Source organism: Pinus tabuliformis, chromosome 1_2 (genome assembly GCF_031772625.1).
Source record: "Pinus tabuliformis cultivar Carrire ecotype Pingquan chromosome 1_2, CPIR1, whole genome shotgun sequence".
Lineage (NCBI taxonomy): Eukaryota > Viridiplantae > Streptophyta > Pinopsida > Pinales > Pinaceae > Pinus > Pinus tabuliformis.
In genome coordinates this window covers 1,250,659,262-1,250,686,277 of record NC_142298.1, presented here as the reverse complement: position 1 = coordinate 1,250,686,277, position 27,016 = coordinate 1,250,659,262, and positions in this window count along the sequence as shown.

Here is a 27,016-nt window from a genome sequence, read left to right as displayed (position 1 = left end):
AATGCCCAAGAAGCTTCCAAAATGACACTTCGATCAAGGAATTCGACTGGTGATGAGTAAGAGGTTCTAGATCTCCAAGTGGAAGCAAGAACCTCCAAGTGGACTCAAGAACTGAAGAAGAACTGGAGTGGGAGAGGACACTAGTCACATCTCAGGCTGACTCATCCTCTCTCCAAACACCTATATATGGATCTCTCTCCCATGAGATCCAGAGGTTGGAATCTTGTGAATGTAAAGAATTGTTGTTGGTTTGAGTTTAGAAGTATTGGGTGATTTGCTTTGAAGGAGGTGAAGAGGAGATTTCTTTCTGCTGGGAAGGTGATGCTGGATTGGGCCTCTTATGGTTGTATCACTTCCTGAACCTTACTTCTTCCATTAATAAAGCATTTGAGGTTCTTCTATATGCATGTGTCTCAATGGTGTATTGTTATACTTGTGTATTTGATTTATTCTAATCCTTGAATCAATTATGAATGTATGCTTCTTGTAGTTTCCCTCTCTTGCCATTTTGCAGGATCTTGGTGTAGCTGGGCCAGTGAAAGAGCAAGGAGCTGGGGGCAAGCAGCAAGGAGAGAAGATTGAACCGACCATTAGCGAAAGACATCGGTTAGTGGATCTATTTCTCCCCTCTTTTACATCTCATAAAGAAGTAATCTCAGATAGCTTTGCTTTGATTGTTGCTAAGGAACTATCACCCTTAGAGTGGGATAGGGTCATTCTGTATTGGATACTTTTCCCAACAAAAAATTGGCGACTCCATTGGGGATCGTATCTTTTTGGTTGTTTGTGTTTTTGCTATTCATTTCCTAAACACAGGGAGTACCGAATCGAAATGCATTTGGATCTTTCAAATGCAAAGTAGAGGGCAGCTACTCTAGCTCAGTTTCTGGGCATGTTTATGATTTGAAGAGCTGATCCACAAGGACTCTGAACAGCTCTTAGTGATAGCTTTTCATCCTCCTTTGAATCATCCTTTAGTGTGTACTTGATTGGTAGCTTTGATTTGGCCAAAAACTGTTGATTTTTGAGCAATCTGTGACCTAGAACCCAAGAGAAACGAGAGTTTCTCTCTTCATTGCAGGCACTGTGAAGGTAGTCTGCATTTCAACGCAGGTCCCGAAGGGGCTACCTGCGTTGAACCAGTGTGGCCTTGTGCAACTGGGGTTCTCTGCTTTCTGTTGCCCTGTTTTCATCCCTGTTTTTGCAGCCTGTTATCAGTCAATGTACCTATCTGAAACCACCTTTCTTTGCCACTATTCCGCCTCGGTTGTATAAAGAAACTGTATTTGTTCTTTGTGTATTTCTTACATCATTTGCAGTTTCCCATAACGAAAGTGAACTAGTCTTGTTGTGGCCTCTTAGATCTAGACCTGTGATAAGTGTCGTTCTGATCTTAAGAGTTAGTTTGTTTGTTGTTCATAGCTGATTGAGCTTTTGCTTTCGTCATATGGTTTGAATTTATGTATTTCTAGTGTTGAAACAAGTAAATCTTAAGGTGTCTTTTGGTTTTGGACAAAAGCTTGTTTGCTTTCACTTGAAATTGAATTCAAAGTTATACAACAGCTTTCTTTTTGTAGTACATCAACATTAAGAAAGAGAAAAGAAATACCTGCATTGTGCATGTGCATTTTGACAGCTTGCATGTTGATTTAGCAAAAAGTGCATTAGTGTGTGCTCTATGATCTATGTGAAGAGATGATGTCTTTCTTTTCCCTCAGTAGTTAAGATTTTCATAAGTTGAAAAGATTGAAAAAGCTTTCTTCTCATCTTTAGACTGCATTTAGGAGTTGTACCATACATCTCGTGGTGATCCATAAAGGAAAACTGCTAAACAAGATCAACCTAAAATAAATTGAATTTACATAACAATGCTTTGAAACATAACGCAAACACATAGAGGTCTAAGCTCGAGACATGTTCAGGCGTTGTTAAATGTGATATCTTAGCGTTGAGTGGTTGGGTGATTCCTCCACGGTGAAGCGATAAGTATCAATACGGACTTGTGCTCCCGTGTACCGTCGCATATATATTGGGAGACCCCTATAGGAACAAAGCCTTTATCCATAGGAAGCCGTGTCAGCCGCCCTACTGATCGCAATGCAGTGAACACAGAATTCACGAAGATTGACCACCCGTACCGTAAAACGTATTCTGTGGTTTTGCGAAAAGTTTGGCACACCCTCTGCCTAGAACTCCAGAGTAGTTTCTTTTGGCCTTTTTCAAACTCTATAACTGAAAAAGTCCATCCGATCATTTGTCACTTCGGGCTCGTTAAAACATCGAAGGAGACTAGAGTCATCTTTAGCTTTTTCTCGACTCCTAAAAAGTGAAAAAGCAAGTTGTGTCTAAAGCATCGTTATAAAATTTATTTTAAAACGGAACATAATCACCTCCTATTCCTGTGTTGATCTGTAAGTTGAGAACATGGAACGCACCAACCAAGGAATTCCCCATGATGGAAATCCTAGTCCTTTCTCCTCTTGGGGAGAAGTTGGTGCGCCCCACATGGCCACATTGTCGCTTCCAGGACTGTCAATTGGCCTGCCAGTCTGGCTATTCTCAACCAATGTAGTTCAGAACACCATGGTTCCTGAACAGTCGAGTCAACAGTTAGATCAGTCTAGAGCTGCCCACCAGCCTTCTACTTCCTATAACTCTTCCTCCAATCCTTCATCTTCGCAAGGTAGAGCCGGCAAAAGCCAAGCTCCCATGGAGAAGAAGGAGAAGAAGAATAAGAGAGAGAAGAAGAAGAAGAAGGAGCCTAAGGCGACTGGGGGCAAGCAAAGGACATCTGACAAAAATCCACACACAGCACAGACCGGGCCTAAATCGCCATGTGTCATATGTAGAGGAGATCACTTCCATAGAGATTGTCCCTGTATTCCTTGGATACTAAGGGACTGGTCCCCTCGTTTGCACAGTTCGGGAGCATCAACCTCTGATAGCCATGTTGAATGCTTACCGTCGACCAGCGAAAGTGAAGGTTCAAGACAAAGAGGGGGAGCAAGATCCCCATGCAGACTGTGTGAAGGCGATCACGCCATCCACCGTTGTCCCTTCTTAGACGAAGCGAAGAGAGTTTTGGAAGATCGTCCGGTTTCACCGTTGAGACTTCCTCCTGGATACAAAAAACTCGTGCCAAGTCCTTCATTGGTTGAGAATACAGCTGGCCCACTCAAGTGGTTAGCTGAAGCGTCAGTCATTGAAAATGAACCTACTGAATCCAGACCGGACGAAAGTCCAAAGGTCGAAATGGCAGTTGACCCGGTTCTCCCTTCAGAAGTTTCATCTTCAAATGACACCGTCACTGAAGATTCATCTTCAAATGACACCCTCACTGAAGAGAATAAGGATGACACCATCCAGATTCTTTTCATCAACACAGACTCTGACGAGCGTCAGGGAAATGCGCCCATTCCTTTATCGCAGGAAGGAACATCGTCAGGGTCATATCCGGCCATGTATTCGGTCCCACCACCAAGCAACCTGGTTGTGACCTTTGATTGGAACCAACTAGGCAGACCCCGGTTTCCATCCAGTATACCATTCAGAATCATAGTCCAAATTTACAGAATGGTAATGGCTGGCACTATCATTGATGAAGGGGCATCTGTGAGTATCCTTTCCTCTGTTGCTTGGAAAGCACTGGGTTCCCCGACGCTTTTGGCTGAGATAAGAAATTTCTCGGGTTTCCATAAAGGAACCAGTCGACCATTAGGGATCCTCCCCAATGTGCCCATTACATTGAAAGGGAAGGCCGTTCAAACGAACGTGATGGTCGTTCAAGAACCCTTGGATTATAACCTATTCCTTGGACGAGACTATATATATTGCATGGGAGCAATAGTCTCCTCACTCTTTAGAGTAATGTGTTTTCCACACGAAGGAAGAATGGTCAAGCTCGTAGACCAACTTTCATTTCCGGGATCACGCATCGCAAATAGTCACATACCAACCCTGAATGGTCTATTCAATCAAGAAATGTCTCCACCCCCAGTCCTTCTTCCCGATGAATGTGGGTGATTCGGAAAGATGGGACTGGAACCCAGGGGGCATGCATCCTAGTCTGCTTCGGGCAGAGAAAACCTCAGGTATAGGGTAGGTTTCCGCGGGAGAATATGACTAGTCCGTACCCCGTCCGTAGAGGAAGAGGGGTTGTTCTGGAACAAGATTCTTTTGTCAAAGTTATGTGTTTGACGGAACAGGGTCATTCACTGTCGTCTATTTAGGTAGACATCACCGAAGAAATGTTTTATTCGTAGCCGCGAACGAGGCAATCTTTGGGTAACCAGAAAGAGGTAAGCCTCCCTCAGTAAAACAAATGTTTTGTCTTTGAGTAGTGTTCTTCTCTTGTCGCAAGTAGCTGCTCTCTTGTCGCAAGTAGCTGTTCTCTTGCGATCTTGCGAAAAATCTGTTGAAAGTTGGGCTGACGAGAAGACAAGTATCGTATATACCCGTTAAAATTAACGAGAAGACAAGTATCGTTAAAATTGGACTAGCAAGACGACAAGTAGCTGTGAACACCCAAAGAAAAGCAGAGGTGAGAAGGAGGAGGGGAAACCTTGAATTCTTATTTTATACCTGGGGGCATGCAACCCTTTTGGAGTGCAAGCAAAGAGCGGTTATTTATCTGTTTTTTGGATTAGCCGTTTCCGAACTTGAATAAAGAAAGGAGCGGAGCAAAGCTTAGTGAGATGAAGCTCCATAAAAAATAGAATCTTGAGGGGACATTTCTTATCTTATGACTAGTAAAACGAGCAGTTTTAGCAAGGTTCATGCTCGTTAAAAAATAAACACACAATTGAGCAGTTTTAGCAAGAGTTCATGCTCGTTAAAAAATAAATGCACCTATGAGCAAGCTTCCCCCCAGAGTTCAAGCTCATCCAGAAAAAATGAATCGGTAAATAACCATTTGAGACCGTAAATTCATCAGCCATAAAAGCCTTGGTCGTGTTTGCACCGTCACCTCCACTTTTCATTTGGCCGATCATTCACCTCCACTTGATTGTTTACCTATTTTGAGGAACAGCTGCGAAGAGTGATTTCACCTAGCCATCCTTGTGACACTGCCGCGATTGGAAAATTCCAACCTGTACCTGGAATCTGCTGCTATCCCTGTTTATCACTCGTTCCTCAAAATACGAGTCTTCTTTGAGCTCTTTTCTTCTGAATCATAAAATATGAAAATTTTGCCGAGTTTTGGCCTTCCAGCTCGTTAAAATGACCGGAAGAGCTATCCCTCCTCTAGATTTTAATCTTTTTGGACCTGAGGGATTATTACACAAAAAGATCGAGCGCTTGTATGGTTCGGCTCGATAAAACTATCGAACATTCATCCCTTCTGTATTGTTTTATATTTTTTCGGACTTAAGGGATTAGATGATGAAAAAGGACCTTTGGAGTTAACTTTACATACCTTTTCAGACTCTCTAAAAATGAAAAGGATTGAGTTGTCTTTGTCGCTAGACTCATTAAAATGCATTGAATAGTGACAAACTTGTCTTTAGACGAGAACGAGTTTCCCTATCGCTAAGCTCATTAAAACATAGTGATGGGCTTGCCCAAAGGGCAGGTTATAGAACAAGCATATGTTATCCTCCTCAAGCTTGACAAAAATAAAGAGGTACTGGTTAGAAATGACTGGGGAAAAATTGGGAGAACCTCAAAGCTTTAATGGTAGCAAGTCACTCTTGAACATGACACTTTTCCTCCGTACCACGTCGGGTTGGGTTGTTTCATTCACCGGTCTCATCACCATGGTCTCGCCAAACCATCCACATTTGGGGTAATGCTACCGATCCATCGCATCAGTGTCTTTATATGTTCGAGAGATGTTGTTCAGAAAGAGTCAACCGGGTCCCATCCACTACCATACATCATCTTTCATCCTTTCATGACCGCCACCTTGAATCATATTTCACAGATCATTTTCACCTTCATCACAATCATTAGCTCCGTTCCATGTCACTAATGTGGGATTCATTAAGGCCCTCCTTTGACGGATCTCTTCTTGTCGACTTCAGCTCATTATCCAAGAAGTTGATCTAGGAACAACCCCCTCAGTACTTTGAAGCTTGCATGCCTCAATGGCAAGTTTCTCACTTCCGGCGATAGGTATACATCAATGACCTTCGACCGAAAGATTTTGCATGGTGTTCGACGCCAAGTCCTTTATTCACACCACGTGGATTGTACTGCCGTACCTTGAGGGTCATCATCATTATCGATGATTCCTCTCACGCTTGTTAACAGTTTACATCACTGACTGGTAATCAAGCGATGTCTTTCCATGTTCGACTCCAAGAAATTCTCACATGGATCGACTTGTACTTAGAGTGAAGATCGGACGAGTTTGAAGACCCCGGATCTAGTTTCATCCATCCGGGCTGCGATATATATTCAGGAAATAAAGACATTGACATGTGCAGCAGATGATCATCCTACTCAAAGGATGATAATTTCAATAGAGAATTATCAGTCTACCATCAGACGATTGTCTTTTCTATGTACAGAAAAATGTATTTATAAAGTTGAGCATGGGAATGCCCGCCTCAGCTAGATCATGAAAGCAGTATGAAAAATAATGTATTGTATTGTATCTTATTACATGTCACCTCTCAGCGATTGAATGAACTTCGGATCCTCCTGATAAAGCATTTCACCCGATAAACGACCTCATACTTTAGGGGAAAACTGTTATAGACATTTTTGTGCCTTACAACATGAAGCATGAAATGTCCATGATCTAAGGGATCCATAGTCCCTAAACATGTTGTTCCTACCCCTAGAGGAAAAAGGCCAGCAAACCACAGCACTGAACAAAAGTTCTCCACCTGAAAACACTCAAAAACAAGGCAATTCTGGATCATGTCAACTGCTCCACTGAGCATCTGCGCTGAATGTCAACTGCTCCATTGTCTACCGGCATTGAATGTCAACTGCAAAGAAGGCTACCTGCGCTGGGCAAGTTTGGACATGTGGCAGAGTCATTCCTCAAGGTGTCAATGCCCAGGAAGCTTCCAAAATGACACTTCGATCAAGGAATTCGACTGGTGATGAGTAAGAGGTTCTAGATCTCCAAGTGGAAGCAAGAACCTCCAAGTGGACTCAAGAACTGAAGAAGAACTGGAGTGGGAGAGGACACTAGTCACATCTCAGGCTGACTCATCCTCTCTCCAAACTCCTATATATGGATCTCTCTCCCATGAGATCCAGAGGCTGGAATCTTGTGAATGTAAAGAATTACTGTTGGTTTGAGTTTAGAACTATTGGGTGATTTGCTTTGAAGGAGGTGAAGAGGAGATTTCTTTCTGCTGGGAAGGTGATGCTGGATTGGGCCTCTTATGGTTGTATCACTTCCTGAACCTTACTTCTTCCATTAATAAAGCATTTGAGGTTCTTCTATATGCATGTGTCTCAATGGTGTATTGTTATACTTGTGTATTTGATTTATTCTAATCCTTGAATCAATTATGAATGTATGCTTCTTGTAGTTTCCCTCTCTTGCCATTTTGCAGGATCTTGGTGTAGCTGGGCCAGTGAAAGAGCAAGGAGCTGGGGGCAAGCAGCAAGGAGAGAAGATTGAACCGACCATTAGCGAAAGACATTAGTTAGTGGATCTCTTTCTCCACTATTTTACATCTCATAAATAAGTAATCTCAGATAGCTTTGCTTTGATTGTTGCTAAGGAACTATCACCCTTAGAGTGGGATAGGGTCATTCTGTATTGGATACTTTTCCCAACAACAATTGATGACAATAGTTATTTGAATGGAAAAATATCTAAATTTTACATCATTTTCCTGGATGCAAAAAATTAATGTGTAGCATATTTGTCCCTAAATTACAAAGTTAGAAAAAGTATAATGACTTAAGTGCTTTATCATGCGCAGTTTCGATTTAAAGTACAACTAGTTGGAAACATGTAAGTCAACAATAAAAAGATTTGTCTACGATATCATCATATGATCATCTCATAGGTAGGAATTCCCATATTAGAATACAAGTAACTCTAAACATAAGTATGGAAATGTACAAAGATCCATGTTAATAAAGTGAAGTCATGGCCACTAGACATACATCATGGATCCATGCTCAGAAAACTCGGTATGATCATAGTCACTAGATATACATCGAGGATCTACATTATAGTCATGAATACTCAAAACTCCACGCAAATTTGATATATCAAACAAGATCCCAGGTCTTCATCTCTATCAGTCCATAGTACAAATCTACCCATGTGAATAAATGTCTTGAAGTCAAACATGGAAAAAAACATCTGATTACCGATCTGTTAGCCTCCTATTGCAATAGGTGTTCATATCTCATGATTGACCGTTTACATGCCAAATATGTCATCTTTTTATTGCTGCAAAGGTTCCATATTTCCAAAGAGTTTCCATTTTTTGAAAGATTATACCATTTTTTGAAGAGTTTTTCAGTTAAGGGAAGGCCAAACAGCTTAATCTTGGCTTCCCTAGGTTTCAATTGCTTGTTTTAGAATATAGATATGAACATCTGTCCAAACTGTTTAATCTTGGCAGATTTGTAGATAGGTAGAGAATCAAGGGCGCTCATCAGCTTAATCTAAGCCTCGGAAGGAATAAGGGTCGATTTAGATAGGAGGATAGCTGAAAGAAAAATTGAAAAGCTAGGTTTGCAAGTTTAAGTGCACCTAAATAAAAAAGAAGACAAAATGCTAGGTAAGTAGGCTGGGTCAGTAGTCTTGCGGTTGCAGAATGATGGATTGTGATCCATTTTATATTTTCAAGTGTTATATCTATTCAGATCACAAGTATAAAGTAAAAATCCATTTGGAGGAGCTTAAGCGAGGCATGTCTAACTCCCCCTTCTTCCTCTCCCCCAAATCATTCACTAACTTCCCCAAAGAGGTCAAATCTACTTGATATCTCTTAAATTCATCATTTTTCCATTTCACTTACCTAAGTAAAGATTTACTTTACTTAGGAGTACTCTTGTTCACTCTTTGAGTCATTTTCCCCTTTAAATAGCCTAAGATCTCTAAACTTAGCACTTTCTTATCATTCTCATATTAATTTCTAACTATACTATGTAACTCCCTATTTATTTCCCCTTCCCCTACTAAAAATATGCTAAATAGCTCCCCTATGTACATATCCCCTCCCTCTGGTTGAAATATAACCATAAATATGCTTGGGAATTACTAAGTTTGTCTGAAACTTAATAAGAACCCTTAGTTACCCTCCTTTTTGTCTCAAAAACCATCTTCCAATGCAAAGGACCCCTTCCTATGCATTAAGTCCCTCCTCTAATGTATAAAAACCCCCTTTCTACCTTGTTTAAACCTTTTTTAGGCATAAAACCCCTTCCAAAGGCATTTGGACTTCTTCCATTGCCAAAATCCCTCCCTCCGAGTGCCAAAAAACCTTCTCCGATCATTAAAAAGCCTTCAAAGGCATTAAACAACCCTTTTCCATGTATTAACACCCCCTTCCGATCGCATCGGACTCCTTACGATTGCGAAATCCTTCCTCCGATCGTAATAACCCTTGCCGATTGCCTTAATATACTTCTGATCCCTTTGGGTCTTCAGTGGCATTGTTGGCTCTATTTGTCATATACCCCAATCATATTCTGCTGATGCGATTATCGCAATCGACGTTTCGCAAAATATATGTGCCATATTCATAATCCCCGACCCCTCCACCGATGCGATATCGTCGTCACACCCGACAGTGATATCGCTATTGCAATGTATTATTAGCACACCCTCCCTTCTTTCCATAAACCTCCGCTTTTTGCATTAACCATGTATTAATGTAAAAACCCCGCTTTACTGCAAATGCATACATTTCTTCATTTTTTGTGCTTTATCGCAATCACCCGTCACTTATCGCAATCGCAATGATACAAAGCCCGCTCCTCATGGTCCCCGCCGACGCGATATGCCGATCGCGCGGCATCCATGCTCCCATATATAATATCGCATCGCATATATATTGTTGCTTCGCCAATCGCAATTATCAATAGCCATCGCTCTCGATAGGCGATCGCCGATAGCGATATCGGCAATAGCGATATCGGCGATCGCTGTATCGCTAAAATGCATGCATTCATAAGTCCCGCCCCCGTAACCCCGCCGATTGCGATATTGCAATATTGTTTACGGTCGTTGGATCTACCTTCGTGCGATCCAACGACCCAGATTAATCTTCATCTACAGTATCGCTCCAAGCTCTTTTTTTTGTCAGTTTCCCACTTTAAAGGGTTTTTTGCCTTTTATAAAGGAAAAGGGGCTTTTTCTTCTGATTTCTATGCAGCGCCTACGCGCGTTTCAACTCCAAAGGTTTATGATCATTTCTCAGCCATTCTTTGATCGCTTCTACCCAGTTCGGCTCCAAATGTAGGTTTTCGGCCTTGGCATGCCTTCAACATCCATTCCTCCACCATTTAAGCAGTTATTCTTCCTTTTGGAGCAGATTTTGATTGACCAAGTGTCGAAACTCCTCCAAAGCCTCTAGAAGCCCGTGGATGGCCCGATAGTGTTTCTTTTGTGCCAAATATGGCAAGCAAGGGCGATTTTGTAGCAGCAAAGTGTATCAGTGGATGGAAAGAGCCCAGATTCAGTCTAAAGTGTATCAGAGTTGCGACAGAGAGTATCAGATATAAATATCAGTGAAAATCTTTATTTCCAAGGCAGATGAACATTGAAAGGCCCCCAACAAGTCAAAGAAACAGTAAAGGCCCATTTAAAGCTCACCAAGATAGATTTATGGGCATTTAAGCCATATGAGAGCAGTGCTGCAAGTCCCAATGCGCAGCTATTGCACAAATAGCCAGCGCAGAGCTCCAAAGGACCCATATTAACTCAGTTTTAAAGTAGCTACCTCCAGCACAGCTTAGATACATCTTTTGTGCATTTATTTCAGGATAAGATTTGGTTAAAGACACGTATTTTCCCTCAGATCTGATAAGATCTACTGTTGTATATATTTTTGAGATTTTTTCACTATTTAAACCACCCTCTGTTATGAAAAAAGGGTTGGTTGGTTGATTTGCTTGACTCCAGACGTGCGCTGTATTATTGAGAGTTTTTATAACCAGAGATTGCTAGAAAGCTTGGATGATGGATTGTCTGTTGTGTTTTTTAATGCCTGAAGAGTGATTATGGAATTCTCATGCTGCTACATGGACCAATAAGTGTCTCTTGCCTTTTTTTTCAGTTTATATATGTCTATATCATCTATATGTCACTATCTAGATTGCAGAAAGAAAGACTAGTCTAGAATTTCCTTTACAGCACTATATACTCATTTTCTGCAATTTCTATATGTTTTCTTATGATTTAGGCATGAATATGAATACCTCATGGATCATATTTTCTCTATGTCATCCATGTATGACTGTTATTTATGAAATCTTGACTGTTCCTAGATAGAGTTCATTCACCTTCCCTCTGTCAGCCATGTTAACACCCAGGTTGTTTCCTATGACTCCCAAGGGAATACGGCCGGGGTAACCACTAACCAATCTTTGGATCACAGTTTCTAGCCAAACTGTAATCAGAGAAGGCTCTCTCTTTATGATTTGTCTCTGTTTTAAAGGTGTTTTAGGCTAGCTATTATGCTTAGGTTTTGGTATAAGTTTTTGGTTGAAGGATTTCTTTCAGGTCTTATGATATAGTGTTTAGATAGTGAAATACCATTGGGCAATGGAGTCTAGAGTTGTGAAATGACTTGATATGCAGGATTGGTGGTGTTCAAACTGCAGGGCCTATTGTGTATTTTAGACAAACAAAATTAGCTTAAATGGTGGTGTATGTCAACCAATAGAAATCAATTAAGAATTTTCTATTAAGTTGGTGAGGTGAAGGTGAGCACACTGCACCGGAGCATAACTTGAATTCCTGTGACAAAGGCCACTGTGAAAGGTGTATTCTGAAAGTGCAGCAATTAAGAATTACACTTATCTAGATTACAGCTGAAGAAAACATTCATAAACAACACAGACTGAACTCAGGGTACTCAGTGAATAAATCCTGAAAGTTATTCTTTTTCCTTGTTGCTTAGTATTGAAAATCAGATAACATATATGGATTTTAACAAAACAACTAAATGACAGATAGAGTTATAGAGACTTATTGTATGGTGAAATACACAGGAATCCAGCAGTTATCAACATACACCAGAACGCATCCAACACTTCACAAATCCGAGAAATTCCATCACTTTCATTATTAGACTTCAGAAAGGATTACAGCATAAGAATTTCTTTAGGATAAATCAACAACAACCCTTGCAAGCTCATGCGAAGGGGACTTTATAGCAATGCTTATACAAAATATCTCAGGTATTGAGTCATCTGAGAGAGAAAATATCTTCATAAATGCGTACAGAAAGTAGGAAAATAAGTTATTGCACTTTGAATGCAGCATAAATGCTCTTTATGTCTGTCAGAGGGTAATTTTGACCTTTGGAGGTCATTGAGTCGGTTGAGCCGTTTTGCTTTAACGCTGAATGATGCGTCTTTATTTCTTGCTGCGCTGTATTTTCTCGGCCCTGCCACCTGTAGTCTTCTATTTCTGCTTTGTTGGCCGATGCATCTGCTGAGTTGGCTCAACTTTAATCCATTTTGCATGTTGATCTTGTTGAACTGTGTTCTGCATGACAACTGATACTCTTTAAGAAACAAAATTGTTAAGTGGCTCCCTGTTTACAAAATCTTCTGTATTGCATTTGTCCACCATTCTTGCATAGGGATTTGATGCCTAAGAATAGCATCCATTTTATCCTCTGCCTCTGTGTATTTGAAGAAATTGGGAGCTACCCCAAACAGGTGATTGATCTCATTCATTATGAAAAATAGATTCTCAACTCTGTTGTACAGAGACTGTCCTGTGGCTGGCCCTGCTTCCTCTAAGGTGTTGGGCTTATCATTGATCTGGCTGGTGGCAAATGTATTGACCCTTTTAGCATATTGGTCATGTGTGAATAATCTCCCTGCACTGTTCAGTAAGCCAGGGAGTCCTCTGCTTTCCAACACTTGAAATTTTTCCAGAAACTTGTTCACCTCAGTCTGCATATCCTGGGTTATTCTTTCCAATGTCTGCACAAAGTTTCTCAGTGTGAGAACCCTTTTAACCATTTGGATAGTGTCAGTTCTGTTTGTAATTCCCATGGCAGTTAACTGGGAACTTGTTCTGTGGTTAAGTACATTGATCATTCTGGTGGCCACTTCAGGCATACTTCCCAATTGATCTCTTGATCTGTGAATCTCCCTCTGTGCCTTTGGGATGAGCTCTAGTTTCTCATGGATAGTTTCAATGTATGGCCATTGCTCATTGATAGATTTACCAATGTTAGCCCATAGCACTATTTTCAATTCAGCCACCACTTTATCTAACTTGAGATCATTCTCTAGCTCTTTTATTTTGTTCTTGAGGGTTTTCACCTCCCTGTCTTTCTCTGCCACAGTTTGTTTGGATTTATCATATCTATCATTGATTTTAGCCAAAGATTCTTTGGCTGAATTGAGCTCCAACATTTGAGCTTCCAGGACTTGGATTTCGTTCTTCAGCTTTTGCATATCTAGGCTTTGGGCCTGCTCTGTAGTTGTTGGCGCTGTTGAAGTAGATGTTGCTGTTTTCTCGGTCTGTTGAGGAGGAGGGGCAGTGATAGGAGCAGTTTCCTCCAGATTGATGATCTGTGGAGGAGGCTGAGAAGTATGCCCTTCTTCTCTTTGTTTCAGAGATGCCTGTAATGCTGCCTTTGCAGCCTCTGATTCTTCCAACTTCTCCTGTGCTTGAACCAGTTGTTTATAAATGGAGATCAACAAATCTGTGGTGTCCTTCTCATGTCTTTGTTGGGCTACCTCATCTGTCTGAGGGTGAATGGTAGCTGGGATCTTGATTTTCTTTCTCATGGCAGCCACGTCAGCATCCCTTAGCTTCAAGATTTCTTGTATCCCTGAAATATCTTTGGGATCATGCCCAATTTCAATGATTATGTCTTCAAGGGACCTTATTCTGTTGTCCTTCGCCTGGGATGATGCCTTCTCCAATTCCAGTTGAGAGGCTGTGGCATTGAGGCTGCTCTTTAGCTTATAGTTTTCTAATGTTTCATCTGCTAAGGAGGCATACACCATTTCACCAGTTTGTTTGTGCAGTTCAATTTTGTCCATTGGGTGTATGTCTTTGGCCATGACCTCCAGGTTGGTCCTGAGGTAATCTGAGGCAGATTGGGGCTGCAGTGCTGTAGGCATAAAATGACTCATGATCATTTTGCCTTCACCTACATCAAAGGCAGACATAAGTCTCTACTGGTTAGTAGGAGCCATGTTTAGCAGATGATTGTATAGTTGTACTTTGATAGGCTCATTCCTCCTTTTGATGTCTATAAACTGTTGTTTGATGCTCACTTGTCCTTCTTTTTGCTGGCTGGAGGAGCTGACCTCCCCTCCCATAGCCCTGTCCTGTTCCTGCTGGAAGGAACTTGCTGAAGCTTCTCTGTTGGGTGGGCCCATGCCCAATGCCTGTCTTATTGCTATGTCCTCCTCTGAAAAATCATTTAATCTTTGTCTTTTTTCTCCCTGGTTAATGGATGAAGTCAGGGGAGTTTCTCGATCCCTTTTCCTGCTTAAGTCCTCCTTTTGAGGAGTTTGGAGGACCGAGGCATCGGTGGTGACTTCTGGCCTAGGAGGGACTATGTTCTGAGCTTGTTGCTCAGTGGAAGTTGGAGTATTAATTACTCTCTCCTGCTGTAAGGGCTGTTGTCTGTCATGCTGCCCTTCTTCTTGCTACAGATCTTGTTGCTGTTGTTGCTCTACCTGCTGCTACCCTCCTTTATCTGTTTGCTCTTGGGTCACTGGAGGTGACTGCTCCTTCTCCTGATGTGTCTGCTCTGTTTCCATTTGCTTTTCTTTGCCTCTGCTGGATATATTCTCAGTAGCCTTGGTAGTTTGCTGCTTGGCAGTTGTGGAGGATTCAGCTCCTCCCGTTTGTGTGCTTGGAAGTGTGAATACCTGTGAACAAAGCTCAAGGTCAGCCATCTTCTTTAGATTCCTTAGTGCCTTGTTTTTCAGATCTTCTTGTGACAAGGTCTCTTCTAAGGTCCCTCTCCTCCATTTGTCTTGGTTTGCATACTTTTCAATGTGAGGGATATTATGGTGATCATAGGCAGATAGCTTATATTTGAGCCTCCTCGTAGTTATGAAATGATTAGGGTCATAGGGAACCCATAGGAAACTGGTTTGCAGGCCAAGGGCCTCAAGCATTCTCTCTGCTTCCCTCCATCCTTGCTCCCTCTCATTATAGATAAAATGGCCAAGTTGGCTTTTGACCTTCAACTGTGCTTTTTTACCTTTTCCTGAAAAGTGAAGCACATCAACTCTGCCAAATTGCCTAAAGTACTCTAGGGCAAATAGCCTCATAGGCACATACTTGGGTAGTTTGAAAGGAGGTAGATCACACCCATATATCCTGATGACAGTGTGGTTTTTGTAGAAGTACCAATCCCCAATGCTATAAGCTTTTGACAGCTGAAGAATCCTTTGCATATCATCAGTGAGTCTTGGAGGAGGTGAGCTCATAGCTGGATGGATGAACAGATCCATGAATTCACAGTAAGTGTATGGAGACTCAGGTCTGATGTGGAAGACAGAAGACCAATAGACCACTGATCTAGGATTGCCTTGGGCATCCATTCTTTTGATTGAAAAGTGAAACTTCTCATGTTGATGGTACAAGATCAAATGGTAAATGTAGGAGGTGTATCTGAACATCCTATCCCTCCTTAAATTCATCAATTGCTCATGAATCTTGTCTGATATGTAGGTGGCATAGTCATAGCAGATTGGTGACTTGCCAGGAGCAAACATAAGCATCATTACCAGCACAGTTGCATCAATATGCTCAATTGAACTGTATCCCAAGATGGGAGAAATCATATCTGCAAGGTCTCTGCCCAGTTCATTGAGATATACATGAAGAATTGGAGGGCCCATCACAATCTTAGTTTTGATGTATAATTGATTAAATTTAACAATTTGAGCATCTGTGAGTTTATCCCCTTGTTTTATCAGGTTTACCAGTGACAGAGGAACCAACTTCTTCTGAGGGTTGAAGCAAAGCATTTCTCTGATAGCTTGAGGGGTAACATAAAAAAGTACTGAACCAGATGGGTCAACAACAGCCCTCTGAGGGACATCATATTGTTCAGCACAGAGGTGGATTAGCTCAGGGAACTGGTTGACCTGAGGGAGTTTGAAAGTAGGGAGGGAAGACTCCCATAAGCCCAATACATCTGTCCCATTTTCGTGCTTGGTTTTCAACTCATTGAACAGATGAAGGTGGAATTTGCTGCTCATAAGCGTCTCTTCTGTAATTTGGTAATCCATATCTGCCAAGGTTTGCCATTTCAAGTTCTTTTGAGGGGCATTCAGAGGTTGAACATTTAGCACTACAGGTGTCTCCATTGCACAGGAGGATTTTGAATTAAGTGCAGAAAGATTTTGATTGAGCAGGACGGTACAGAGGAATGCCTCTATACCAGGGAGGTGAAATTATCAGGAACAGAGAGTGGTTCGAGGAAATAGCAGTTGAAATACTATTTATAGTGCAACTAGGACCAATGTCTGGCCTTTCCTTGTCTCTCTCAGTGGTTGAATTTGGTTTAAATGAGTCTGCCGCGATTGCGCAGACAGAACTTAGTTTTTTAATGAAATGTAGGTAAAACAAGGCTCGGCTAGTGTTTTTGGAATTCACAATTGTAAATGGGGTGCTTGCAGAGGGAAATTGCCGGTGAAATTGTGAGTTTCCTCGTTCCTTAAGCTCTCTGAGTAATTTCATAGACAACTGCAGGCGTACGGAGGACAGAAGATGAAAAATACCTGGTAAACAGCGAGCAGAGGTCGCGTATGCGGGCAGGATTGGTACTCTGGAGGTCTCCTTGGTCATTTTTAGCAGGTTGGCGGAGTTTAGAACGTAAATATCATGCAGCAGAGAGAATAGCAAATAAACGAAAAGAACGTAAAAACTGATATTTTGGCCAAAATATGGACCTTTTTGGCAATTTGGCGCCTTTCGTCAGCATGACGTCATTGGTGGGGTCAAGGTTGGATGACGTGAGCTGACGTCATCGGGTGACGTGGCGAGATGCTATTGGTCCATGGGGGACGGTGCGGTGGCAGCCACGTCGGCGGATGGTCGGGTGCAAGGGTTGACGTGTCGGCATGGTGGCAGTGACGTGAGGTGACGGGGAGCTGACGCAATATAGGTGGGATGAGGGAAACCGGAAACCGTCGGCGGTTTCATATCACACTGCTTACGGTACAGGGGAGGTATGTGTCAGGCGTACCTCCGATGAATGGTGGTGGAGACGCGTGGCTACCGAATGACGTACCCAAAATACGGCCATCGGAAGATAACTTTCGGATGGGAGATCCGCTCCGATGCAACGATGGTTGTCAAATCTGGGGGGTCTGATCGGACGGCTATCAGGGAACTGATGTGACCAGGGAATAAGGCGGGTAAACAGTGGACGTCGGAACAACTCCGCTGCAAATAGAGCCGTTGGATCTTCAATCTTTTAATCGGACGGTTGTCGGGAGGACGAAATAGTCAACGGATATGGTGGGGGGCGGGGATTATTTAATGATTATTTTCGACATATGTGCATGAGTGGAGAACATTGGACTTATGGGTTTTCGTGAAATTTTTGTGACTACGCGCCCGATCTTTGAACTTTGGGTAAGGGGGAACAAGTGGGTTTTGATGTATTTTAGCAATTTTGAGCGGGTAAAGGTAGAAACAAGGTTTTATAGGTTTTATGTGTAAATGGGGGCCAAAAGTGAGAAAATGGATTTAAAAGGGGAAAGAGGGTTTGGCGTAGGCTTGTCAAAATGACCAGATGTCATTTGATCCCTAACATAGGACTTATTGGCTATAATGCCAAGGGGGGGGGGTATTTATACAGAATCTGGGGTTTATACACCATGGTGTTTAATACTAGTAGGGGAAAGGTGATATAGGGATTTACATAGTAAGGTTAGAGTTAATATGGATGGGGGGTGATCAAAGGGGGAAAGCATTGAATTTGTTTGCAAAACACTTGGTTTAAAGAGTAGATCAAAATGAAAATATTTTTACACAAGAAATGTGGCTTTTGAATGAAAAAGAACCACCATGAAACCATGATCTTCCTCCATGAATCCCAGCTCATAAGGGGATGTTAGCAATGAAAAGAAAGGGGGGAGGAGGGAGGTTAGTCATGCTCCTTGCTGTAACTTGATGAAGGTGAACACCTTGTCAATTGATAAACTTTGCCTTGAAAAACACAGTTCACGCATCTGTAATGATAAAGATAACCTTTCTGCAACCCCCAACTACTTACCCAGTAGTTGCCTAACTTTTTTATTTCTTCTTGGAGGGTGCACTTGGACTTGCAGACCCTTACTTGCCTTTTCTTTTCTTTGGCTTTTTCTTTGTTATTTCTATCTACTTCTACCCTTATCTCTTCCAAGGTCCCAGATTAAGTTGTTGGGAGCCTTTTCTTCTCTACCTGAACTACTTGTCTGCCAAGATTAAACAGTTTGGACAGACTGGTTTTTCTATTCTACAACTGCAAATTTAAACCATGGAATGATCCAGATTAGACTGTTGGACCATCCATTAAAATGTGAAGTTCACACCAAGCTATAAGCATAGATTGAGTTCTCTTGGAAATATGTGATCTTTGAGTTATCAAAGCAGAGCATATTTGGTCCTTTCATAGCCAATCATGAAATATGAAACCTATTGGTATAGGTAGCTAACAGTGGCTCCACATGGGGATGGTTTTTCATTTGAAATACCAAGAACAGCAGGTCAGAATGACTTGGCCTTTTACTGCTTTTATGCACTTGAAGTTTTGCTGCTTTGAAGTGCCCAAATTGTGTACTTCTCTTCTTGCCAAACCTCTGCTTTTCTTTTCACCTTTGCTGACAACTAATAACACTTGAGAAACTGTATTTTACAAATTTTTAAACAGACAGTAATATATATATTTGGGTATGTATAATTGAAGCTCATGCTGCACTTAGGGGTGGTATTCAAAATAGTGCTTCAGCATCCTGCCATTTACAGGACCTTCATCCAAGTCAGTTTCACTAAGACTTTTTAGGAAGTAAGTGTTGTTACCTTGTACTGCTTGGACAGCAAATGGTCCTCTCCATAAGGAATCAAATTTTCCATGTTTTCCTTTCTCTTCTCTTCTTGCATCCCACTTGAGGACTTTATCACCAACATTAAAATCTTCTGCTTTGGTTCTTCTGTCAAAGGCTTTCTTTAGTTTTTCTTGTAATACCTGAACTCTGCTGAAAACTTGATCTCTGGTTTGATGCGGACATATGATTTGATTTATCCTTCTTTGCATATTATTTGGTTCAGCTTGGCTTTCTTGAAGAAGCTTCATAACAGGCACTCCTAGTGAAGAGGGGAATTTGGCCTCTAATCCATAAACCAACTCATATGGGCTGGTCCCAATTGATCTCTTGGTTGTTAGTCTATCTGCCCATAAGGCATTGACTAGTTTCTTGTGCCAGTTCTTTTTGTTCTCTTCAAGTACCTTCTTTATAATGTTTACAAGGCTTTTGTTTGATGATTCAGCAAGGCCATTTCCTTGGGGATAGTATTCAGTAGAATGGCCCAAAGTAATATGAAATTTGTGACAGAAATTCACCATTTTCTTGGATCTGAAGGCAGCAGCATTGTCTGTAATAATTTTATCAGGGCAGCCAAATCTAGCCAGTATGTTGTTCTCCAAGAACTGAATGATTACTGAATCATTTGCTTGTCTGCATGGGGCAGCTTCAATCCATTTAGTGAAGTAGTCTGTGGCTGTTAAGATCCATCTATGTTGGCCTGAAGATGAGGGATGAATTTCCCCAATGAAGTCCAATCCCCATTGTTGAAAAGGTCTCTCTGTTGCAACAGGCCTTAAAGGAAGTGGCAGCAGTTGTCTCTTTCCCTCAAACACTTGGCATTTATGACATGATGTGATAAATTTCTTGACATCAGAGAACATGGTGGGCCAGTAGTATCCAGCCCTTAGTATTTTATCTACAGTGGACTTCCAGTACAAGTGTCCACCACAGTCTCCTACATGAAACTCTTGCATGATATTGTTAGTTTCATTTTCAATTAAACAGTGCAGCAATATACCTTCATGGTTCTTCCAAAGCAGATTGCCATCCATCACACAAAATCTTGATGTTTTCATTTTCAAGAACCTACACTTAGTTTTGGACAGTCCTGGGGGAGCACACAGGTTTTGTAACACATAACAGATATCAGAGTACCAGGGGGATTGTTCAAAGGCTACATTGATCTTTGGAGTCGCCAGCTCTGTTTCACTATCCAGCTGATTGATGTCTAAGGCTTGGAAATTTGTTTCTGTCATTAATTTGGCCAAGCCTTGCCCTTTTATTAGTTTTGTAGGTTTTATCTCAATGTCAAATTCCAAGATGTTGGCAATCCATTTTCCTCTTCTGCCTTCTAAATTCTCTTGGGTGAGAATGTCTTTGACAATAGGGCTTGGTACATATGCTTTGACATGAGAATAAAGGATATATATCCTAAAGTCTTTAATTGCTTTGACTAAAGCGTAAGCTTGTTTTTCCATGATTTGATACTTCAAAGGTGCATCCCTAAGAGCTTTGCTAAAGAAAGCAATTGGTTTCTCATTTCCTTGGTCATCTTTTTGTAATAAAACAGCAACAATAGTGTGTTGGGAAGCAAAAGAGAAAATGATAAATTCTCTGTCAAACTGAGGGTTGGTTAAGACTGGGGTTTGGGTGAGGGCCAATTTTATACCTTCAAATGCTTGATTGGCTTCAACAGTCCACATCACTTTTGAATCCTTTTTCAGCATGTTGTTTAATAATCTGGTTAGCTCTGCTAGGTTTGGGATAAACCTTCTCAAGAAATTGATTTTTCCCAAGAATCCTTGTAGTTCTTTGACATTCCTTGGGTGAGGCATTTGTAGGAAAGCTTGTATCCTATCTGGGTCAATTCTAATACCATCTTTTGAGATGATGTGTCCTAAGAGCTTACCTTCTTCTAAACCAAAGAGGGATTTCTTAGGGTTCAAAGAGATTCCATATTTTCTGCATTTTAGGAAGATCTGTCTTAGATGCTTGAGATGCTCTTGGTCGGATTTTGAAAAAGGTGTGAGATCATCTAAGTAAATGACTAAGAATTCATGAATCTCTTTGGAAAAAGCAATGTCCATTGCTCTTTGAAATGTTGCTCCGGCATTCTTCAACCCAAAAGGCATTTTTACATACTTGAACGTTCCCCATGGGGTTGTAAATGTTGTTTTGTCCTGATCATCAGGGTGAACTAGGATCTGATTGAAACCGGAGAACCCATCCAATAATGAGATCCTTGAGGCCCCTACCACCCTTTGAAGAATGTGATCCATCTTGGGTAAGGGATAGTTATCTTTTAAGGATACTTGGTTTAGATTCCTTAAGTCCACACACAGCCTGATCTCACCTGTCTTTTTCCTTGTAGGGACTAAGTTGGAAATCCATTCAGAGAATCTGATTGCTGCTATGATGCCTGCTTTGAACATTTTATGTACCTCTTGTTCCATTGCTGGTAGAAGCATAGGATTGATTCTCCTCAGTTTTTGTTTAAAGGGCTTTTGATCAGGATTGAAAGGGATCGTGTGTTGGATTACAGAGGTGTCATAGGACTTTAGGTCCTCATAGCTCCATGCAAAAACATCCTGGAACTCTTTGAAGAGGTCAATGTATTTTGGCTTTTGGTCAGGAGGTAAGGAAGCAGATAATTTAATCATCTTGGGTTTGTCAATTGTACCTATGTTGCACTCTTCAATGGCTGCATTCAGGGGCTGCATTTTTGGTTTTCTGGGAATATCATTTGAATCAAAAATGTCTTCTAGTGGGGTTAGGCCTGTTGGTAGAAAATTGTCCTTTAGCTCAATGATCTCAGTTTCAACATTGGACACTCCCTCTTCCCAATCAACTTGTTGAATTTGCTGGATGTTTTCTATATTGAAAATAGTTGGATTCAGCATTTGTTTTGCAGTTCTAGGTGATATTGGCTGAGCAGTCTGTTGAAACTGTATTTGTGATGGACTTGCTCCATTAAATATTTGTGATTGACTTGCTGACTCAAGCATTTGTGATTGACATGCTATCTCATTGTCAATATTTAATCCTGCAAATTCTTGTTGTACAGTTAAAAAATGGTTTATTTGCTTGTCATCCTCAAATACTTGCCAATCATTGATATTGTTTGGTATGGAGGGTCTGTGTTTTACCTCAACTGTAAAACAATGGTGGGGCTCAAAGGGCAACTTGCAGGTACTTGCAAAGGTGGCTAAACTATGAGCATGTAGATTTTGGGTTCTGGGAATTTTAGTAATTTGGAATTCAGAGAAAAAGTTTAGTACCTCAGCAATAGCATACCTATAAGTCCTTAGTCTTTTGTCATTGGTGACAAAGTTTCCTTTCACTTGTTGGATAACTAAATCTGAATCTCCCATGATTGAAACCCTGGCAGCTTGTAAGAATTTTTCCAACTTGAGTCCTAGTAAAAGAGCTTCATATTCTGCCATGTTATTAGTACATCTGAAATTCAATCTATAGGCTCTGCCTTCTGCATGACTATTTTCTTTATTGTGTACCCAGACTCCAGCTCCTGCCCCTAATTTGTTGACTGAGCCATCAAATTCAAGGAACCATAGAATATCTTGTTGGGATGGAAATTTTATGATCTGTTCATGGGCTGGTAATGTAAGTAGCAGTTCTGGTATTTTCTCTAGCTTGTCTTCTAGGACAGTCTCATCATTTAATTGGATGTTCTTGACATTTAAGGCAGCAACACTATCAAATGTTTGTTTGACTGTTGTTTCATGAGTGATACTACTCTCATTTGCATCTTCCTCCTGTATGAATATCTTGGTTTCAACTTCACCTTTTGAGGGAGTAGTTGTATCATTGAAGAGAATGTATGAGCCTATGTCAGAATGGACAACATATATAGGAAAATTTTGAGGTTTATCTTCACTGCTGACCATGTACTTCATTAGTGTTTCTCTGTACAGTCTTTTTGGTTGCCCAAACACAGAGATGGTGGCATATGACATGTCTAATTGTAGGGAACCTTGAATTTTGGCTCCCCATGATCTTGATAACAGCATTCCATACTTAGGTGGGATATCAACAACTACTACATCCATTAGGATTGTCTTGTTTGGGTATTGAACTAGAGACCCACATAAGTCTTTTATGAGACCTAGACACTTGACTTGGCTGGAGTCAAAGGAAAACAGGTCCTTGTATGGTCTTTTTATGTCTAAATTCAATCTCTCCATGACTGCTTTTGGCATAAGATTGTGAGAGGCACCTGAGTCAAACATTGCATTGTGTAGTATTTTGTCATGAACATGTAAACTGACATAGAAAGGCAGTACCCCTGTGACTACTGTTTTTCCATCCACTTCTGGGCCAAAGAGGAGTTCTGGGGTGTCATCCAGTACATTGACATCATCTTTGTTGCTAGTGAGTTGAAGGGACCTTTTGATTTGCAATTTATAGTTGTCATGCTTAGCTAATTCCAAGAGAGGAATAGCTATTTTTATTTTGCCAATTTCAGTTTCTAGATCAAAAGGTTTTTCAGATTGGGCTTTGTGGTTGTAGGTGACAGTTCTCTCCTTGTTCATTAAGTCTCCTTCTAGATTTTTATCTTGACTTTGAGATTTATCCTTTTTACTCATCTCTTGAGGAGTAACATTTAAATTAGGATGAGAAGATGAAGTGTCCAGAGACTGCTGTCTTAAGGGCAGTGGTTCAGTGATTTCTTCAACAATCACTTCTTCTGTAGGTGAATTTAGTTTGTCACTAGGTTGTGTGACTATAACTCTTTTAGGCTGCTGATTATCCTTTTTCTTTTCAGGCTGGTTGACATTCACAGTTCTGCTCCTTAGCTTGTAATGTTTATGGACTTCATAAATAGCAGTGTCATAGCCTTGTTTAAAGTCAAAGGATTCACCTGATTTAGTTTGGAACAGTTTGATTTCCTCATCCTCATGATCTTCTTGTGTTAAGAAAACTTGACTTTCACCATCCAGCCCTATTAAATTAATCTCAGGATCTTCATTGGGCTCTGCTGAAGTGGAGGTTTCAGCATAATTTTCTTGGAAAGGGGGTCTGATTTCTGGATCAGGGTTGGCCTTGCCAACATTCGGGTTTGGATTTCTCCTAAAATTTGGATTCCTAGGAGGATTGTTTTGTGGTGCTTCCCATGATGCTTTTCTTTCAACTGACTCCACCCTATCACCCAATCTTTTCATGCTATTGAGTATGGCATCAAGCTTTTGATCAAAGGCTGTGGGTTCTTCTTTGTATATGCTTCTCTTTTCTAACCTTGCCCTATTTCTCTTGGCAATAAGGTTTGCTTCTACTGTGACAGCGGCCTTCTGGGCATCTTCAAGGGTCTCAGGTTCTCTTTCCTTCAACTGATATGCCATGTCAGAATCAAATCCATCAGGGAACTTGTACAAGGCCAAGTCAGGAGGAGGTCTTAGGTTTTGTGGTATTGCATTGTACACATTGTTGAATCTAGCACAATATTCCAGAACAGTCTCTTGAGGACCTCTCTTGATTGTTTCATATTCACCAAGTATGTGCAAGGGATCTTTCTTCTTCTCCCATCTGGTAGTAAAGGACTGATAAAGCTCATCAGGGGTTGTGATAGTATTTGCAGCAATCGACCTGAACCAGATTCTAACATCACCTGTCAGGCTTTGGACAAAAATTCTCATCCTCACACTGTCATCATCTATCTCATAGTTTTCAAAGTGATCTTGCATCCTCTTGGCATGTTGAATAGCAGAGTAAGGGCCAGTGGAGTCAAAATATGTGATTTTGGTTTGGTAATCCTGGGGTAGAGCTGCAGGATTAGCAGGTAGCTGCAAGGGTGCATATCTATTTGCCATATTTGGAGGGTTGGGTGTATTAATAGGTGCTGCTGGGATAATGGGAACAGTGGGTACCACAGGGGTAACAGGTGAACCTGAACCTAAAGTGTGGTTCAAGGGGATATGTGCAGTGGATGAAGATGGGGGAGGAGAACCTTGAGATGTAGATGGTGAACTAGGGGAACTTGGAACAGACCTAAAGAGGACTTTAAGTGGAGTAGAAAGGTTGGGAAAATCTGCAACTGAGGTCAAAACAGCAGGCTGATCCTGCTTTTGTTGCTTCCTGGTGTTTCTAGGGATGGTATTTGGATTATCAACAATGATGGGTGGATTTGGGTCAGGATTAGCCCTAGTATGTCGAAGATTTTTCTTAGGAGCCAGTTTCTAACTGTTTTTTAGGATTTTGTGGGAAATTTTTATGTCTGAAGGGACTGAATGAAGATTTTGGAATGGTAATATATTCTCAAAGCTAAGATGAAGATTCCCAAAACAAGCTCCTCCTTGAAACTGTTAATGTAATACAGAAACAGATTAAAGGCCTCTTGACTTAGCTCAGGCTTGATAGCAGCTTAAGGAAGATATATGGTGAAAAAAACTTAAGCATTCCCCAGTGGAGTCGCCAATTATGTTAACACCCAGGTTGTTCCCTATGACTCCCAAGGGAATACGGCCGGGGTAACCACTAACCAATCTTTGGATCACAGTTTCTAGCCAAACTGTAATCAGAGAGGGCTCTCTCTTTATGATTTGTCTCTATTTTAAAGGTGTTTTAGGCTAGCTATTATGCTCAGGTTTTGGTATAAGTTTTTGGTTGAAGGATTTCTTTCAGGTCTTATGATATAGTGTTTAGATAGTGAAATACCATTGGGCAATGGAGTCTGGAGTTGTGAAATGACTTGATATGCAGGATTGGTGGTGTTCAAACTGCAGGGCCTATTGTGTATTTTAGACAAACAAAATTAGCTTAAATGGTGGTGTATGTCAACCAATAGAAAGAAATTAAGAATTTTCTATTAAGTTGGTGAGGTGAAGGTGAGCACACTGCACAGGAGCATAACTTGAATTCCTGTGAAAAAGGCCACTGTGAAAGGTGTATTCTGAAAGTGCAGGAATTAAGAATTACACTTATCTAGATTACAGCTGAAGAAAACATTCATAAACAACACAGATTGAGCTCAGGGTACTCAGTGAATAAATCCTGAAAGTTATTCTTTTTCCTTGTTGCTTAGAATTGAAAATCAGATAACATATATGGATTTTAACAAAACAACTAAATGACAGATAGAGTTACAGAGACTTATTGTATGGTGAAATACACAGGAATCCAACAGTTATCAACATACACCAGAACGCATCCAACACTTCACAAATCTGAGAAATTCCATCACTTTCATTATTAGACTTCAGAAAGGATTACAGCATAAGAATTTCTTTAGGAGAAATCAACAACAACCCTTGCAAGCTCATGCGAAGGGGACTTTATAGCAATGCTTATACAAAATATCTCAGGTATTGAGTCATCTGAGAGAGAAAATATCTTCATAAATGCGTACAGAAAGTAGGAAAAGAAGTTATTGCACTTTGAATGCAGCATAAATGCTCTTTATGTCTGTCAGAGGGTAATTTTGACCTTTGGAGGTCATTGAGTCGGTTGAGCCGTTTTGCTTTAACGCTGAATGATGCGTCTTTATTTCTTGTTGCGTTGTATTTTCTCGGCCCTGCCACCTGTAGTCTTCTATTTCTGCTTTGTTGGCCGATGCATCTGCTGAGTTGGCTCAACTTTAATCCATTATGCATGCTGATCTTGTTGAACTGTGTTCTGCATGACAACTGATACTCTTTAAGAAACAAAATTGTTAAGTGGCTCCCTGTTTACAAAATCTTCTGTATTGCATTTGTCCACCATTCTTGCGTAGGGAGTTGATGCCTGAGAATAGCATCCATTGTCTCCTCTGCCTCTGTGTATTTGAAGAAATTGGGAGCTACCCCAAACAGGTGATTGATCTCATTCATTATGAAAAACAGATTCTCAACTCTGTTGTACAGAG